This window comes from Papaver somniferum, chromosome 1 (assembly GCF_003573695.1).
Source record: "Papaver somniferum cultivar HN1 chromosome 1, ASM357369v1, whole genome shotgun sequence".
Taxonomy (NCBI): domain Eukaryota; kingdom Viridiplantae; phylum Streptophyta; class Magnoliopsida; order Ranunculales; family Papaveraceae; genus Papaver; species Papaver somniferum.
This window is the reverse complement of record NC_039358.1, coordinates 173,481,984-173,501,823: the sequence shown is the minus strand read 5'-3', so window position 1 is coordinate 173,501,823 and position 19,840 is coordinate 173,481,984.

The following is a 19,840-nucleotide window of genomic DNA, read 5'->3' as shown; positions in this document are numbered from 1 at the left end:
TATAAGTCTTGATTTCTAGCCTACATAGATAAGTCTCGGACTAGGATAGAAAAGTGTAGTTGAGCTCAAGGACTTCATGGCGATTCATCATACAATGACGAAGATATACTCAAGGAACCGTGGAACTTCATCAACAAAAAGGTATATGGAGACTTGAACCCTGAATCTAAATCAGGTTTTCATCTAACGGTGAATATGGATTGCTTTGTAACTAAGGCAAAACCCTGATTTGAAGACTATATAAATGAGACATCTAGCGTTGTGCAAAACTAATACCCACACGTCTGTGTGATACTAGTGCGCTCGCTAGAGTCGATTCTCCTCTAAAACCAGGTTAACGACTTAAAGACTTCATTGGGATTGTGAAGCCAGACCGATACTACTTTTATCGTAGTTGTGTGATCTGATCTTGCATCTTCTATCGTACGAGTACAATCTTTGATTGGTTTGAGATCGTGAGAGTTCTCCGATAGGCAAGATAAAGAAGTCACAAACATCTTCGTCTCACTGTTTTTGATTCCTCGACAAACCGCCTGTATAGTCAGGAAGGATTGTAGAGAGGTGATTGATTAATCTAGGTTGTTCTTCTGGAATATAAGACCGGATTATCAATTAGTTCCTATTCACCTTGATTTCATATCTTAAGACGGAACAAAACCTAGGGTTTATCTGTGGGAGACATATTTATCCTTTGATAGACTTTTTTGTGTGAGACAAATTTGTTTATTATCAAGTCTGCGATTTTGGGTTGCAGCAACTCTTGGTTGTGGGTGAGATCATCTAAGGGAATCAAGTGCGTAGTATCCTGCTGGGATCAGAGGCGTAGGAGTACAATTGTACCTTGGAACAGTGGGATACTGATTGGGGTTCAACTATAGTCCAGTCCGAAGTTATCTTGGAGTAGGCTAGTGTCTGTAGCGGCTTAATACAGTGTGTATTCAATTTGGACTAGGTCCCGTGGTTTTTCTGCATTTTCGGTTTCCTCGTTAACAAAATTTCTGGTGTCTGTGTTATTTCTTTTCTGCATTATATTTTATATAATTGAAATAATACAAGTTGTGTATTCGTGATCATCAATTGTAAATCCAACCTTTGGTTGTTGATTGATTTTGATTGATCCTTGGACATTGGTCTTGTATGTGATAAAGACTCGCTATTGTTTTTAGCTTCAGTAAAAATAAAATCAAGAGAGAGATATTAACTCCTTGAGATACTTTTATCTAGATTGAGTCTGACTGTCTAGTTGATTCTCTAGAAAAGTATTTTGGAGTTAGTCCATACAGATTGCTAAGCGAAATATTAGGTGGTGTTGTTAGACCCCCGCTTTTTCAATTGGTATCAGAGCAAGCAAACACGTTAAAGACCTCATCAGTCTGTGTTTGTAGCGATCTGACTCTATGGACAGTAGTGTTATCTCAATAAATGCACCACCAGATCCAGGGATTTTAGAATTCTTTTCCATGAATGATCTAATTAAATCCGTAAAAGAAATTCTATCTAAACTTCCACTAGGTTTAAAATCCCTTGAAGTGTTTTCATGGCTTGAAAAGAAGCTTGAGAGCTTATCTCTTGATGTTGAGTTATACCTCCAAAAAGATAAAGAATCTCTTGACAGGCTAAATCAAGTTATGATGAATAATATTTATGTTGAGGTTGATATTGATTTACTAATCAGTAAGAGCAATGCTCCTCCTCTGCGTAATCCAATTAGTTGTAACAAACTAAACGAATTACAAGAAGAGTTTAAATCTCAGTCATCTGAGTGTATCACCTCAAAGCATGAATTGATTCATTGCTCAATTCCTGATACTTCATATCAAGATAGTAGTATTGTCTTATTTTATGAAGAAGCTAGGATGTATCTGTTTATCAAAAGAGTTTCTCCTCGCAGTACTAAAAACTATCTGCAGAAACTGTTTTTTACAGTTGGAAAACAAGAAATCAGAAACACAAATCCTTTTGGGTTCTCTTGAAGTTTTTTGATAGACTTATAAACACAGTTCCTTGGGTGTTTCTCAACACTACAAGATGTAAGAGTTGCTGGAAAGAAACTCTCTCTTGGTGCCATGGTGAGCAAGAGAATGTTCATCTCAACACAACTTGTTTGTGTTGAAAGTGCATCCTCACCAAGGAATGCACTGTTACGGTAAAGGAAGCACGAGAACCGGGGCACACAAATTGTGTTCAGTAAGGCTGTAGAATTCGATTAAATTTTTATAAAAAGGTATGTCTATAAACTTGAGAAATATTTGTGTTTTTACTTGCTTAAGTACTTATTATGATCCATGTACCTTGCTTATCGTTCATTTCTACCTAACTTGATCCGTGTTTAAGGTTCTTATATGTTTAGGTTTGAAAATAGCTGTTCGGGATGTTTGGACTTCATGGTACACATTCCAGGGATGAATACCATCATTTAAAATCAAAATCCAGGGGTTTAAGTTCGCAAACCCAGTCTGAAAACTTTTTTTGTCATGAAAATTCGTTTGCAAACCCGTATGCATTCTTGACGTCGATATTCGGTAAACTTGTCTTGGCCGTAACTTCTTCGTCCGAACTAGGAATGAACTCATTATTTTTGCATTCTCTTCATCTTTGAATTATCTTCAAAATGGAGATGAGAATTATTGATTTTGGATGAGTTAAGATTGGTATTTGTCATGTCTCTTGTTTTTGAGTGTTTTGCTCCATTTCGTCGCACTTGTTCCACTTCTCTTGGACTTGGGCACTTGGATTCTTGGAGTAATACTCTTCTAAGCTAATTTGTAGCTTTTACTAGATTGTTGTTGGTGAATCACAAAGAAGGAAGTTCAAAAATGGAAATTAGTACGCATTGCTATGGGATTCTTGAATGTTCACAATGAAACTTTGTGAACTATGGTGCATGGTTGTTCGTGACTTTGTATGTTCTTCTTTGTGAAAATCTTTTTATACGCCTTTGGTAGCTTTTCTTGGTGTAAATACGTGCGGAAAAGATTGATTCTACCCTCTAAGGACAAATCATCTTATATGTGCATTACGAGTTTGTCTTGATCCCTAGGAAACTTCTTATGAGAATTTATTCTTGTTTTTGAGAAGGATTACTAGAGTTTGGAATAGCCATTATTGTGATTACACATAGCTATGTCCAACTTTTTCATCTTCATGTTTTTAGGTTTATTGGTTTTTAAATTCCTAAAATATTTGGAGGATGATGTTATTGCAGTATTAATCTTTATGATTTTGTGATATTGCAATATTTTTATGGGATATGTATTGTTTGCGTCCATGAACTTGAAGGTCTCATATTTTGTCAAAAGTAAAGTCGTTCATGAATTGGTATTCGTATTGATGAAAGGACGAATGGACTTTTGACAAATACAAAAGTTATGCCTATGCAGTCATTTATTTGATGGAAAATAGGGTAAAATCTTTTGTGTGACAAGGATAAAGTCTATTATGTCATTATGCATATAGTGATGGAAAGATAGAATAGATCCTTGTATGTTATCCACGTTATTGATCTTCATTGATCCATTTTGTTATGTTTTACCGTGAAGGCTCCATTGTGTGTCTTATGTTGAGCACGATACAACTAAGTCGATTATTCTTATTGGCCTTGTTGGTTGTTCCATGAGATGCTATATGTTGAGCATTCTTGAACTAAATTAATCATCTTGATTTGTTATTTAGTTATTTGCTCCCAAAGTCTTCTTTTGTCGAGCCAAATCTTTTGACAATTAAATTGATTGCTTCGGTGATTAGTTTGGTTGTGTATTCCAATTAGATTGATTAATATAGTCGTATATTTCGTAAGGTTTTTCCTTATGTTGAGTATGTGAACGATTAAGTTAGTCGTCTCCGTATGATTATCTTAGTCGTAGCTCCGTAAGTTTACTTATGTTGAGCACCTTCAATTAAATTGATCACTTGTGTGGTTTGATTTAGTTGCGTATTCCAATTAAATTAATCATGGGTTTTCTTGTGATTAATTTGGTTGAGTTTTGGATATAAAAAATCATTCTATGGTTTTTGATGTCCAATTTAAAAATCCTTTTTTTCTTTTGAAATTAAGGTCGCTCTTGTTGTTCTTTCGGGAATGACATCAAATGGGGGAGAGTTCTTTTGAACTTGTGCTTAATGGTAATATCTTGCGGGGTGTGCGGCTGTGGAATTTTATAGCGGTTATCTTGTATCTTTAAACTCCTTGATGAATGCATTTAGCTTCGGCTTTATGATTGCATCTAAATTAAGTTGGTATGTATTTTTCTTTTAGTCTATGAAATGTCTCTTGTGGAAATTTCATTATGAAACCGTTCTTGTACCTTTGCCAATTTTATTGACAAAAAGGGGGAGAAATATTGTAGTTCACACTACAAATACATATGGTTTTTGGATCATTGCGTAAGGGGGAGTGGTTTCCATGATCGAGATGGAGTATTGACTAAGGGGGAGTGATACATATCACCATAGTGTTATTGTTAAAGTCGTGATACAATTGGACTTTGATGTTACATAATAATACTATGACACTGTATAATAATGATCGAGAATCTCGATTAATATCATTGTTATACCTACGGATCTTCAACAACGGTGATGCTAAACTTACAACCTTTGGGATCATTGGAGTACTTGGAAGGACGAAGATTTCAGGGAACGTTGAAGATTAGACTATGGAATAGGATCCACTACAGTTTATCTTTTTTGTATTCCATATGTATTAATAGTTTTGTCACTAAAATTAACAAAGGGGGAGATTGTTAGAGCATAGCTCGGTCGACCTCGCATGCGTTGCTATCTCAATCATGTTTGACAATGTTAGTGATCAAAACTATAAGTCTTGATTTCTAGCCTACATAGCTAAGTCTCAGACTAGGATAGAAAAGTGTAGTTGAGCTCAAGGACTTCATGGCGATTCATCATACAACGGCGAAAATCTACTCAATGAACCATGGAACTTCATCAACAAAAAGGTATGTGGAGACTTGAACTTATCTATCACTCAAAGGTTTATCTCTTGTATCTCCTACTTCTTATGAGACAAAAGTCGTATGCTATATAGACTGGATCATACACATTTGATATTTCGAGCTGAGTATATCTCGCCTATCTATATCTCGAAATCATGTGTTGGTAAAGCATTTCGCTTTGATCAAGATAATCTTCACCTAGTGATGAAAGTCATGAAAAGTTTCAATTAGTTTGAGAATTGCTCTGACGCGAAACGATCTGTGAATAACGGCTATATAACGTCCTCTAAGAATGTCTCAATGATTGAAATGAGAGTTTAGATTACATAACCATGTATTCCTTAATCTGAAGTTTTCGAACTTTGTTGATTGAGAGAAACCGGAGGAATTGGCTTTGCCAAGTCCGCGAACCCAGTCCGCGAACTCAATCCGCGAACTGACGGAAGTTCTTGTACCGAGAATTTCTGCTGGGATTTTCCAAAAACACGTTTGCGTGCAAGTCCGCGAACTGGCGAAAGTCTCTTTGCCGAGATTTTCTGCTGAGTTTGGAAAACTCCACCGGTTGTCTTAAGTCCGCGAACTTGTTTGTGAACTTAAGAGGTTATGATCTAAAGATGTGCTCTGAACATGAAACTTAAATTACTAAGGAATGGTTTATGCAAACCGTGGCTATAAAGTTCATGAGCCGATTCAATCCAATCGAATCATCTTTGTTTCAATTGTGTCTTGTGTAGTTACATAAGATCTCATAGCAATTGAACAACTCTTTAACTAGTTCATTTGAGTCAATTGAACTAGTTGGGGTGAAGAAGAACAAGGTTAATATGAAATGCTCATATGGTTAACCTTTTGGGTTACTATGTTGAACCAACATACACGTACACGTTTGGGCATGGTTTTCACAAACCCAGTAAACGTCTACCCAAGTGTGATAAGCTAAGTTTTCGATCTAACGGTTGAGAAATATTAGTCTGAATCTAAATCAAGTTTTCATATAACAGTGAATATGGATTGCTTTATAACTAAGAAAAAACCCCGATTTAAAGGAGACATATAGCATTGTGCACAACTAATCCTCACACGTCTATGTGATACTAGTGCGCTCGCTAGAGTCGATTCTCCTTTAACCTTTGGTTTTCTTCTCTAAAACCAGGTTAACGACTTAAAGACTTCATTGGGATTGTGAAGCCAGACCGATATTACTTTTATCGTAGTTATACGATCTGATCTTGCATCTTCTATCGTACGAGTACAATATTTGATTGGCTTGAGATCGTGAGAGTTCTCCAATAGGCAAGATAAAGAAGTCACAAACATCTTCGTCTCACTGTTTGTGATTCCTCGACAAACCACATGTGTAGTCAGGAAGGATTGTAGAGAGGTGATTGATTAATCTAGGATGTTCTTCGGGAATATAAGACCGGATTATTAATTGGTTCATGTTCACCTTGATTTCATATCTTAAGACGGAACAAAACCTAGGGTTTATCTGTGGGAGACATATTTATCCTTTAATAGACTTTTCTGTGTGAGATAGATTTGTTTATTATCAAGTCTACGATTTTTGGTTGCAACAACTCTTGGTTGTGGGTGAGATCATCTAAGGGAATCAAGTGCGCAGTATCCTGCTGGGATCAGAGGCGTAGGAGTACAACTGTATCTTGGATCGGTGGGAGACTGATTGGGGTTCAACTATAGTCCAGTCTGAAGTTAGTTTGGATAGGCTAGTGTCTGTAGCGGCTTAATACAGTGTGTATTCAATCTGGACAAGGTCTCGGGGTTTTTCTGCATTTGCGGTTTCCTCGTTAACAAAATTTCTGGTGTTTGTGTTATTTATTTTCCGCATTATATTTTATATAATTGAAATAATACAGGTTGTGCGTTCGTTATCATCAATTGTAAATCCAACCTTTGGTTGTTGATTGATATTGATTGATTCTTGGACATTGGTCTTTGGTACCGTCCAAGTTATTCCTTGTATTTGATAAAGACTCGCTATTGTTTTTAGCTTGAGTAAAAATCAAATCAAGAGAGAGATATTAACTCCTTGAGATACTTTTATCTAGATTGAGTCTGACTGTCTAGTTGATTCTCTAGCAAAGTATTTCGGAGTTAGTCCATACAAATTGCTAAGTGAAATATTGGGTGTTGTTGTTAGACCCCCGCTTTTTCAATAACATATAAAAACAAATTACTTTGTAGTCTCGGTACTAATATTGGTTATCAAAAATGGTGTGTGGAACCCTCGTGCTTAACTCTATAGGTTGCAAGTCTATTTTGAGATTTTTTAGATTCTTTTGGGTTTGTCCTTTATTTTTTCGTTTCTTTGTCATTTTGTGGCAAAAAGGGGGAGAAATATATGGAGTAAACAAGTGATACTGGCATTGATTTTATATTGATTGGTATCACTAAGGGAAAGGACAATTGTACTTAAACGTTTATCTAACAAAAGAGTGAAAGCATAGACTAAGGGGGAGTAACATATCATTATAAAGGAATAACAAAGACGTGCAGATTGATAAAATCTACCTATCTAACCTTTAGGGGGAATAATGTTCTTTGTTATTATAATGTCAACATCGGCATTTAAGGATTGAATGTATACAGGTTATTGTGATGTTGAATTCAGTAATCAAGCGTATGTGTAATGAATTCTTGTAATTTGTTTATCCATATGATTGTAAGAGTTTTTTCACTAAAATTGACAAAGGGGGAGATTGTTAGAGCATACCTCGGTTGAACCCACCAAGCGTTGGTATGTCAAGTTTGGTTGTCATATTTTAGTGAATCAAAACTCATTTAAAGAGTCGCTTGATTATGTAATAGAGTCAACTTCGTATAGGTTAACTTGAAAGTATTAGGATATGAGACATTACAAGTATTGCGAAGACTTGAAGAAGTGAAGAAGTAAGAAGCTACAATGACAACATCATCCTTCCACTTGAGGTTAGTGATATTTGATTTGAACTGTTTCATTCCCTAACGTATCTTTCAAGTCGTGCATATCGAAAACAAAACTGCGAAGCATGAACACTCTAGCTAGACATAGTATTAAGGAATACAATACGAGGTTTATTGCTTAACCATTAAACTTTGTAGATAAGACATCGACATAATCGTTTAAATGCTATTGTGATTATGTATGGGTATGAGGTGAGGATTTCATCCTAGGAAACAATGTTTTACATGTGTTTTAAGGAAATAAATTCATGAACTTGTTCTGTGAATCGAAAAGGAAATCGCCAGGCGTTATTTGTATTGTTATTCATTGAATATCTTGTGAACAACCAATATTGTGATGGTTTACGCACACAACACCTAACCGATGCTATGAGTGGTGCAGCAGCGACAATTAAGGATGACTTATTAGCTTCGGTTACAGGGGTTGTCAACCTTTGGGTGGCAGGCAAGTGACCTAGGGCCTTTGGAGAGCTCATTGCTAGTGCACCCCTTACACCTTTGCTCAAACCTTGAGGTGGGTTAAGACCTATCGCGGTTGGAAATGTTTGGTGTCGTTTGGTCTCTAAAGTGGTTGCTTTTCTGTTGGTAAGGAGATGTCTTCTTATTTAGGGGATCATCAATTTGGTGTAGGTGTGCCGGTTGGTGGGGAGAGTATACTTCATGCTGTAAATGGCTTGCTGGAGTTGAAAGGTCATTCAGACAAGATGTTAATGATGCTTATTGACTTTTCGAATGCTTTCAACATGATTTGTAGATCTCATCTCATTAGGGAGATCCGGCTTCATTGTCCTGGTATTTCTCGTTGGGTTGAATTTTGTTATGCCAGGCCCACTTGGCTTTACTATGATCAATACATTTTGTCTTCCGCTCTCGCTGTTCAGCAAGGTGATCCTCTCGGTCCCCTATTGTTTGCATTGGCACTTCACCCTTTAGTGAAGTTTATTGCTTCTCGATGTAAGCTTGATTTGCACGCCTGGTACCTGGGTGATGGCACTATCATCGGAGACACACTGGAGGTGGCCAAAGCTTTGAACATTATAGAATCTGAAGGTCCGAGCAGGGGTCTTCATCTCAATATCAAGAAAACTGAGGTCTTCCGGCCTTCTCTGGATCCTCGTAGCATTGATGAAGGTGTTTTTCCTAAGGACATTGGCAGGCCTAGCAAGGGAGTTAAACTTTTAGGTGGTCCTGCGAGTTTGGATTTGGACTTCATGAGTGACATGGCGCTGACTAGGGTGAACAAGACTATTCAGCTAATGGACGCTATCAAAAAACTCAAGGACCCTCAAAGCGAGTTGTTGTTACTCCGCAATTGCGCCGGCGTGTCTAGATTATATTTTGCCGTGCGTACCACCAATCTTGCAGCCTTACAACAGGCCACTGACCTTTTTGACGACCACCTGCTCAAGTATTTGAGACTTTTAATCACGAGAGATGGAGCTGGTTTTGGTCCTTTGCAACAGATACTGCCCACCATGCCTATCAAAGATGGTGGGATAGGCATATACACTATGGCTGACACTCGCACCTACTGTTATCTTGCTTCTCAGAGTCAGACTACCCTTGTGCGGAAGGTTATACTTGGAAGTTTATTCTCAACGGATAATGATGTTGCCTATCAGTCGGCTCTTCATAATTTCATCCAGATATGTGATTTTCCTTCTTCTTACTGCGCCGATGACACTTCCCCCCCTTCTATGCCTTCCTTGGCAGTCACTTATTTTGATGCAGTTAAGAAGCAAATCCCTATCCATTTTACTTTATCTGCAAGAGATTCTGTTTTGTGGCAATGTAATCAGATCAAACATGCTCAAGATTTTCTTTTGGCCGTTCCTATCAGTGGGTTAGATCAATGCCTCGTGCCTAGACAATTCAGAGTTGTTGTTTGTTATTGCCTTGGTATCCCTTTATTTGTGGAATGTTGCTTGTGCTCTTGTTGTAATAAGCCTATGGATATTTTTGGTGATCATGCGCTTCATTATGCTAATGACGTTGGTCTTAAGTTTCGTCATGACTTAGTCTGTGATGTCATTGCGGATATCTGCTACAAGGCTGGTGTTCCTGCACGTAAAGAAGTTGCTTTGGGTCTTTCGACAGTTGATAACAAGGAATTACCCCAGCAGACATCCTTGTCCTTAACTGGGAAAATGGTCAAGATGTGTGTATGGATGTTACAGGTGTGTCTCCTTTCACTGGTGATGGAGTTCGTGTTTTCATCACCGGGCAGGCCATTTCGAGAGCTATTTGCGTAAGCGTTCTAAGTACTTGAATGAATGTGCCACACATGGTTTTGGTTAAAGCATGGCTCGGTTGAACCCACCAAGCGTTGGTATGTCAAGTTTGGTTGTCATATTTTAGTGAATCAAAACTCATGTTAAGAGTCGCTTGATTATGTACTAAAGTTAAACTTCGTATAGGTTAGCTTGAAAGTATTAGAATATGAGACATTACAAGTATTGCGAAGACTTGAAGATATGAATAAGCAAGGAGCTACAACGACAACAATCATACTTCTACTTGAGGTTAGTGATATTTGACTTGAACTGTTTTATTCCCTAACTTATCTTTCAAGTCGTGCATATTGAAAACATAACTGCGAAGCATATTTGAACTCTAGATAGAAATAGTATTAAGGAATACAATACGAGGTTTATTGGTTAACCATTAAACTTTGTAGATAAGACATCTTCATAATCATTTGAATGCTATTGTGATTATGTATGGGTATGAGGTGAGGATTTCATCCTAGGGAACAATGTTTACATGTGTTCTAAGGAAGTGAGTTCATAAACTTGTTTTGTGAACCGAAAAGGAAATTGCCAGGTGTTATTGGTTTTGTTATTCATTGCATATCTTATGAACAACCAATATGTGTGATAAAGTAGAACCGCTCACAACTTGTTGTGTTTTTGGTAGAATTATTCACAAAGGCCTGACTTTTGTATTGGTATAACTTTTATTAGTAAAACCAATCTTAAGTAATCACCTTGGTATGATCGGATTATGTATGCCTTGGGGAAAGGGAACCGATCCTTGTAAGGGAAAGGGGAACCGATCCTAGTATGGGAAAGGGGGAACCGATCCTTGTAAGGGGTGCATTACATCAAGGGGAACCGATCCTTGTATGGGGTGCAACAAGGTTTACAGCAGAAATGGGAACCGATCCTGTGAACATGTGCAACACATATAAGTTAGATACCATATATATGTGGGGAACCGATCCTAGTACCTAGTCAACCGAATCTTTTTGGAAGATAGTGTGACTATGCGTAGTACTCACATGGAGGTAGAATCGAAACTTGTTTTGGTAGAACCGTAAACCCATGATTGTGATTGAATGTTGGTTTGATCAATCACATAGTTCTTGAAGTCAGATGAACCAATTCTAAACTTGTTTGGAAGTGTGGCAAATCGGTTTCAAGGTTGTAAGTGTGGAAGAGAACTTACAAAGTATAGATGTCGACAAACTTTGAACACGTGCTGGGAATGTTTATTTCTGTGATTATTCAAAGATATTCCTTAACAGCTAAGGGAAGAGAATCCCAGGATCGAAACACAAATAAGTTAAGAATCTTTCAACTAATTAATTTCATTTGTATGGAAATTACAGAATTGGTAATGTGCATTTACTAATTATATTTTCCAAGAGATTTCGATTGTTATTTTTGGACAGAGCATTTCCAGGAATTATGAAAACCGAATCTGTGCATTTATGAATATCTTGAGAATATTTTCGGTTTTGGAAATTCCTTGGTGTCCAAACTTCCTTGTCTATAAATACACGAAGTTTTCCTTTCTAGCAAACCAATCCTTCATAACAACATACTTCCTCTTTTGTCTTTGTTACTAGTGTAGCCGCCTATCGGAGAGGAGAGTAATCTAATTAGGTGAAATCTCTTACGCCCGCTCGTTTTAAAGTCTTCTTTGGGATTGAGAAGCTCTAGCGCGACCCGTTGGTGGGAAACTAGATAATTGCGGTTTATCTTTGTTTTCGATTGATTTGATTGACTAACGGTGGTTGAAATCTGATTACACCTAGTTTGTTTATTCTTGAGAATCTTCTCTTCTGATATAAGATTCACTCAAACTAGTTCAAAGTTTTGACAGGGATCTTTAGACTGTTGTTAGTTCTAAAGACGATCTTGTGATAATCCATTGTTAACAGACTCCGTTCTATGCATGATTAATCACAAGAGATTCAAGTGATTGTGTGCAGGTTTTTATTGAAGATTTAAGAATATTTGAAGACAAAGAAGATATTGAAGATCTGACTTGGGTTTTATAATCTTTGGTGTGCACAATACTTGTTTCGGTAAAAGAGGATCCAATTAATAATCGGTTAATCCTTGTGGTAGATTGGATTAATTAATTGAGTAGATCGGCATCAACACGGTTCTTCGGATTAAAGGTGTTGTTGGCTTAATCTTAAACGATTACCTTAGGGTGATTAAACAAGATAGATCTAGACCCGACGAAGGAGTTTATGTTAAGATAAACGAAAGATCCTTTGTCCGACTCATATCACTTGGTTGAATAGAGTTGATTCCGAACAGATTTCTTGTTCCTTTACTGTTTGGAATACGAACCAAAGGGATTGTTCAAGTACGTGACTTATTCATAGGTCGGAGGCGTGGGAATACAAACGGAACTAAGTGAATTATAGGGTTAGTTACTTGGTCTCAACTATACGAAGTTAGTTGTAATTTTGTGTAGCGGCTTAATCTTGAGAGTATTCAATTCTGGACTAGGTCCCGGGGTTTTTCTGCATTTGCGGTTTCCTCGTTAACAAAATCTTGATGTGTCATTTACTTTTATTTTCCGCATTATAATTGTTTTATTATAATTAAAGTAAATTACACAAACATTAATTCCTATTTACTTGATAATCAATCCTATTGTGTTTGGTTAAGTCCGAACCTTTGTATCAAGTAAACATACTTCGTTGTTGTATTTTCTCGATGTCGTATCCATAGACGATCACACGAAGTGTGAACCGATTAGTTGTATTGTCTCGACTCAGTCCATAGACAATCACTTTCGGAGAAAGGACTTATAGGTATGAAAAGTTTTAGCTTGAGGTATATTTGGGTACCCTCGCCTTTTCAATTGGTATCAGAGCAGGCAAACACGAAAAGATCTAACAATCTGTGTTTGGTGCGATCCAACCTATAAGAATGAACTCGAGTTCTCATGAATCGACTTCAATTAACGTGCCGCCAAGATTTGACGGAACAAACTATCTATGGTGGAAATCTGCTATGAGACCTTTTCTTCAATCACGAGACTTTAATACTTGGCTATTAGTCGTCGATGGTTATACTCTTCCAAAGAGAGAAAATTCAGAAACTGAGTTTAAACGCTTAGCAGAATTTTCGAGCGAAGAAAAGACATTGGCAAAGCAGAATTCAGATGGTTTGAATGTTATTATTCATGCTGTAAGTCGCGACCTACAACATCATGTGTCAACATGTCAAACTTCGAAAGAAGCTTGGGATAATCTTCAGATCGTATTCGAAGGAAATTCTTCAGAGAAAGAAGCTAGACTTCAAACCCTCACTTCCGAGTAGGAAAACCTTCGAATGGATGACAACGACACTTTTGAGGAGTTTCACATTAAACTCTCTGAGATAATTAATGCCTCTTTCTCGTTAGGAAAGACTATTTTTGAAAAAGATATATTATGCAAGATTCTCAGATCATTGCCATCTAGATACGATTCTAAGAAGCATGCAATCGTTGAAGCTAATGATCTTTCGTCTCTATCTAGAAGTTCCTTAGTTGGAAAATTGAATATCTTTGATCAGGAAATGTTATCTAAACAAAAGGACAATCTGGGCTATAAAGCCATAAAAGGAATTTCGACTCAATATTCGGAAGATTCCGATGATCAAGAAGATCTCTTTACTGAAGATGAAGGAGAATAAACCATCATTTGTCTTTTATTACTCAACGATTCAAAAGACAGTTGAGACATCGAACAAGAGGTGCACATGCGTCAAAAAGGAAAAGTGTACCTTCACTTAAACGTGAAGACACCTGGGATGATGATGATGTTGTTCCCCAATGTTACAAGTGCAGAGGTTTTGGCCATATCTCTCCAGATTGTCCAACCAAGGACACACGGTGGAAAAGAAAAGCTTATACCGCCACTCTTTATTATTGTCCTAATGAGAATAATCAAGTTGATGATATAGATCATGTTGCAACTATTGTAGAAATCTGTGATTCTGAAACCCTTCCAAACATAGATACTCATGAAGAGTTCAATCCTTTGATTTTCGAAAAATCGTTTCCATGTAAAGATAAAAGAACTCATCTTCTTAAGTCTGACATTTGTGAAATAAAGTCATTGCTTGATCAACTCAAACAAAGTTTTCTGAATGATAAAGAGAAATTTAACAAGCGTTTAAAGAAAATCGAGGTTACTCAATACTCCGAAAGAGTACAAGTATCTAAACTCATCTCAGACATTCGTTCTTGTCAAGATGAGATTAGGGTGTTAAAAGCAGAAAATCAAAAATTGAGAGAGAGACTCATTGTTTTGAAAATTCATCACCTAGGTTGAATGATTCAAGAAACAAGAAGGTAAGAATTAAGAAATCTGAGGGATCCGATTCCAGGAAGCGTAATAATTCTAGTGTTTGCTTTCTGTGCAAACAAAGTGGGCATTTTCAAAAGGAATGTGTAAATATTAAATAGAGAGAGAGACTGTATAAAACCAGAAAATCGAGATCTAATCATAGATCGAAAATCTATTCGAAACAAGAGAATAAGCTTTTTGAGTATCATGATCCCACAATAAGATTAAGATGTGAATCTAAGTGCTCAAATATTGTGTTGAAATCTCGAAAGGAAGAAAATTCAACAACCAAATTGTGATAGTTTAACCGATTATCATGAATCCTTACGAGTTACCTTAATAATATGGAGTAAGGATATTGATGCAAATATTTAGTTTTAAATATTTCTAAATATTGATTTTTCGGTTATGAAAAATATTCTCAAAGATCTTTGAAGAAAAGTTCTAAAAACTTATAAGAGGTAAAATATCTTGCCTCATTTTCGCAGAGTCCTGTCAAAAATGTCCACCTCTAGTTGCAGTTCTCGCAAAACCGAAAAAGACTGGACAATATTGTTTCCAAACAAGAAAATTCGTCTTGAATCGTCTGATGGAGATTCTGATTCATCTCCAGAGCTTCAGCATGATGTTCCTAATGAAGAGATCTCCTCTCTCAATGATAATCTTCTCAATAATCTTTCACTAAAGCTGGATCTAATTTTATGTGAAGTAAGGAACATGGAAAAGGATTTGAGAAAAGGAAGTTAAAGAAGTCAATGACAATGTTGTGAGCCTTGAATCTAGGCTCGTGATCATTGAAGATGATTGGATTCCGATGAAATCTGCGGATCCGGTTTCAACATTGGATGAAAAACTCTAAAAAGTCAATTTCAAAGTTTCAAAAATGAGAAGGAAAATAGACATCAGTTTTTGATTTCTTTCATTGATTGTATTGGTCTATTATGAATAAAACTATTGTTGATTATATGGATTTTCGAATATTCTTTTTTTTTCTTTTCAATAAAACTATTATGAATAAAATTATTTGATTAATAATTTTTCTTCTGATAGTTTTCGGTTTACATAGCCTGTGCTTAATTGTTTTTACCTTATTGCTATGTATGTTTATGGGATGTTTAATTTCGGTTTTATACCTTAATATTCGATCTCATATATTGTGAACCCTCATGGTTTGGGTGACTTTTTGATTTAGCAGGATTAAGTTCTAGCCATAGTAGGTAGGCTTTATCAAAGGATTATGAGGGGTTCTAATAGAAACAATATGTGAAAAAGTCACAATATGTTGAATCGGTTTTGGTTTAACATAAAAGCATATGTGTTTCGACGGTTTTCAACTTTTGCTTGCAATTGTTAAAACCGGTTTTCAACCTTTCTCTGGTAAAGGTTGAGGTATGTTGTTATTCTTTTGTTCACGCATAAGGATGACAACGTGGTGATATTTTGATATCAATTCTCCCTGGACGAAGATGCAATCATATTGGAGAAGTGGATGCGAAATTTGAGGTAACAATCTTGTTAGTTAATTATTTTCCTGTTTAAGAAAAGCCTGAGTTTATATTATATATATTGTTGCTTTTGCTTAACGAAATTTAGGTTCAATTGATATTCATTCCATGATGTGTGTGTGGATGTGTGTTTCAATTGGTTCCTGTTAAGAAAAACTATTGTTATCTTGCTTTATTGTGTGATATCAATCGTTTAGGCTTACAAAATTTCGGTACAATTAATGTGTGTGTGATTCAATTGGTTCCGGTTAAGAAAACTATTGTTATCTTGCTTTTGTATGGTATCAATTGTTTAGGCTTACAAAATTACGGTGCAATTGCGGTGCATATAATGTCTATTATTGTTTCAATTGCTTCCGGTTGAGGTGAATAATTATGCAAGTTGATTTATTTTGGTTTGTATGAATTATTTATGGGTTAACGAAATAATATGTGTACGGGATGAGTTGTTTAGTACAATTCGATTCCGGATAAGAAACTAAGTTAATTCTGATCTTAGTTTGTCTTATCAAAGTGAGGTTTCGGTTATTCAAGTCTAATCGAATGCCTAAACAAAGAAATACTAGTTAACTAACCTAGTATTTGGTTTGTTTAAAATTGAAAGGTCTAAGTTTACGGATAATTAGAACCTGATGAGAAAAATGAAGTTTATTCTTTATTTTGGTCTTATCGAATTAAGCGGTTGTTTTTGAACAATCGGTTTAGCAAATGAACTAATATGATTAGTTGTTTTTGGTTTGCTAAACTAAATGGGAAAAATTATTTCGGGCAATTGTTTCCTTGGTAACATATCAAAATAAGACTACTTGTAGTTTCGGTTTTGATATTGGTTATCAGAACATGATGTGTGGAACCCTCGTGCCCAACTCTACAGGTTTGCAAGTCTATTATGAGATTTGTAAAATTATTTTCGTGTTGTCCTTTATTTTTTCGTTCTTTTGTCATTTTTGTGACAAAAAGGGGGAGAAATATATGGAGTAAACAAGTGATACTGCATTGATTTTATATTAATTGGTATCACTAAGGAAAAGAATATTGATACTTGAATGTTTTATCTAACGAAAGAGTGAAAGCACAGACTAAGGGGGAGTAACATGTCATATAGATTGACATAACAAAGACGTACGGATTGAATATCTACCTATCTTCCTTAGGGGGGGTATTTTCTTTGTTATTATAATGTCAACAATGACATTTTCAAGGATTGAAGAGATCTCCTCTCTCAATGATAATCTTCTCAATAATCTTTCACTAAAGCTGGATCTAATTTTATGTGAAGTAAGGAACATGGAAAAGGATTTGAGAAAAGGAAGTTAAAGAAGTCAATGACAATGTTGTGAGCCTTGAATCTAGGCTCGTGATCATTGAAGATGATTGGATTCTGATGAAATCTGCGGATCCGATTTCAACATTGGATGAAAAACTCTAAAAAGTCAATTTCAGAGTTTCACAAATGAGAAGGAAAATAGACATCAGTTTTTGATTTCTTTAATTGATTGTATTAATCTATTATGAATAAAACTATTGTTGATTATATGGATTTTCGAATATTCTTTTTTTTCCTTTCAATAAAACTATTATGAATAAAATTATTTGATTAGTAATTTTTCTTCTGATAGTTTTCGGTTTACATGGCCTGTGCTTAATTGCTTTTACCTTATTGCTATGTATGTTTATGGGATGTTTAATTTCGGTTTTATACCTTAATATTCGATCTCATATATTGTGAACCCTCATGGTTTGGGTGACTTTTTGATTTAGCAGGATTAAGTTCTAGCCATAGTAGGTAGGCTTTATCAAAGGATTATGAGGGGTTCTAATAGAAACAATATGTGAAAAAGTCACAATATGTTGAATCGGTTTTGGTTTAGCATAAAAGCATATGTGTTTCGACGGTTTTCAACTTTTGCTTGCAATTGTTAAAACCGGTTTTCAACCTTTCTCTGGTAAAGGTTGAGGTATGTTGTTATTCTTTTGTTCACGCATAAGGATGACAACGTGGTGATATTTTGATATCAATTCTCCCTGGACGAAGATGCAATCATATTGGAGAAGTGGATGCGAAATTTGAGGTAACAATCTTGTTAGTTAATTATTTTCCTGTTTAAGAAAAGCCTGAGTTTATATTATATATATTGTTGCTTTTGCTTAACGAAATTTAGGTTCAATTGATATTCATTCCATGATGTGTGTGTGGATGTGTGTTTCAATTGGTTCATGTTAAGAAAAACTATTGTTATCTTGCTTTATTGTGTGATATCAATCGTTTAGGCTTACAAAATTTCGGTACATTTAATGTGTGTGTGATTCAATTGGTTCCGGTTAAGAAAACTATTGTTATCTTGCTTTTGTATGGTATCAATTGTTTAGGCTTACAAAATTATGGTGCAATTGCGGTGCATATAATGTCTATTATTGTTTCAATTGCTTCCGGTTGAGGTGAATAATTATGCAAGTTGATTTATTTTGGTTTGTATGAATTATTTATGGCTTAACGAAATAATATGTGTACGGGATGAGTTGTTTAGTCCAATTCGATTCCGGATAAGAAACTAAGTTAATTCTGATCTTAGTTTGTCTTATCAAAGTGAGGTTTCGGTTATTCAAGTCTAATCGAATGCCTAAACAAAGAAATACTAGTTAACTAACCTAGTATTTGGTTTGTTTAAAATTAAAAGGTCTAAGTTTATGGATAATTAGAACCTGATGAGAAAAATGAAGTTTATTCTTTATTTTGGTCTTATCGAATTAAGCGGTTGTTTTTAAACAATCGGTTTAGCAAATGAACTAATATGATTAGTTGTTTTTGGTTTGCTAAACTAAATGGGAAAAATTATTTCGGGAAATTGTTTCCTTGGTAACATATCAAAATAAGACTACTTGTAGTTTCGGTTTTGATATTGGTTATCAGAACATGATGTGTGGAACCCTCGTGCCCAACTCTACAGGTTTGCAAGTCTATTCTGAGATTTGTAAGATTCTTTTCGTGTTGTCCTTTATTTTTTCGTTTTTTTGTCATTTTTGTGACAAAAAGGGGGAGAAATATATGGAGTAAACAAGTGATACTGCATTGATTTTATATTAATTGGTATCACTAAGGAAAAGAATATTGATACTTGAATGTTTTATCTAACGAAAGAGTGAAAGCACAGACTAAGGGGGAGTAACATGTCATATAGATTGACATAACAAAGACGTGCGGATTGAATATCTACCTATCTTCCTTAGGGGGGGTATTTTCTTTGTTATTATAATGTCAACAATGACATTTTCAAGGATTGAAGAGATCTCCTCTCTCAATGATAATCTTCTCAATAATCTTTCACTAAAGCTGGATCTAATTTTATGTGAAGTAAGGAACATGGAAAAGGATTTGAGAAAAGGAAGTTAAAGAAGTCAATGACAATGTTGTGAGCCTTGAATCTAGGCTCGTGATCATTGAAGATGATTGGATTCCGATGAAATCTGCGGATCCGGTTTCAACATTGGATGAAAAACTCTAAAAAGTCAATTTCAGAGTTTCACAAATGAGAAGGAAAATAGACATCAGTTTTTGATTTCTTTAATTGATTGTATTGGTCTATTATGAATAAAACTATTGTTGATTATATGGATTTTCGAATATTCTTTTTTTTCCTTTCAATAAAACTATTATGAATAAAATTATTTGATTAGTAATTTTTCTTCTGATAGTTTTCGGTTTACATAGCCTGTGCTTAATTGCTTTTACCTTATTGCTATGTATGTTTATGGGATGTTTAATTTCGGTTTTATACCTTAATATTCGATCTCATATATTGTGAACCCTCATGGTTTGGGTGACTTTTTGATTTAGCAGGATT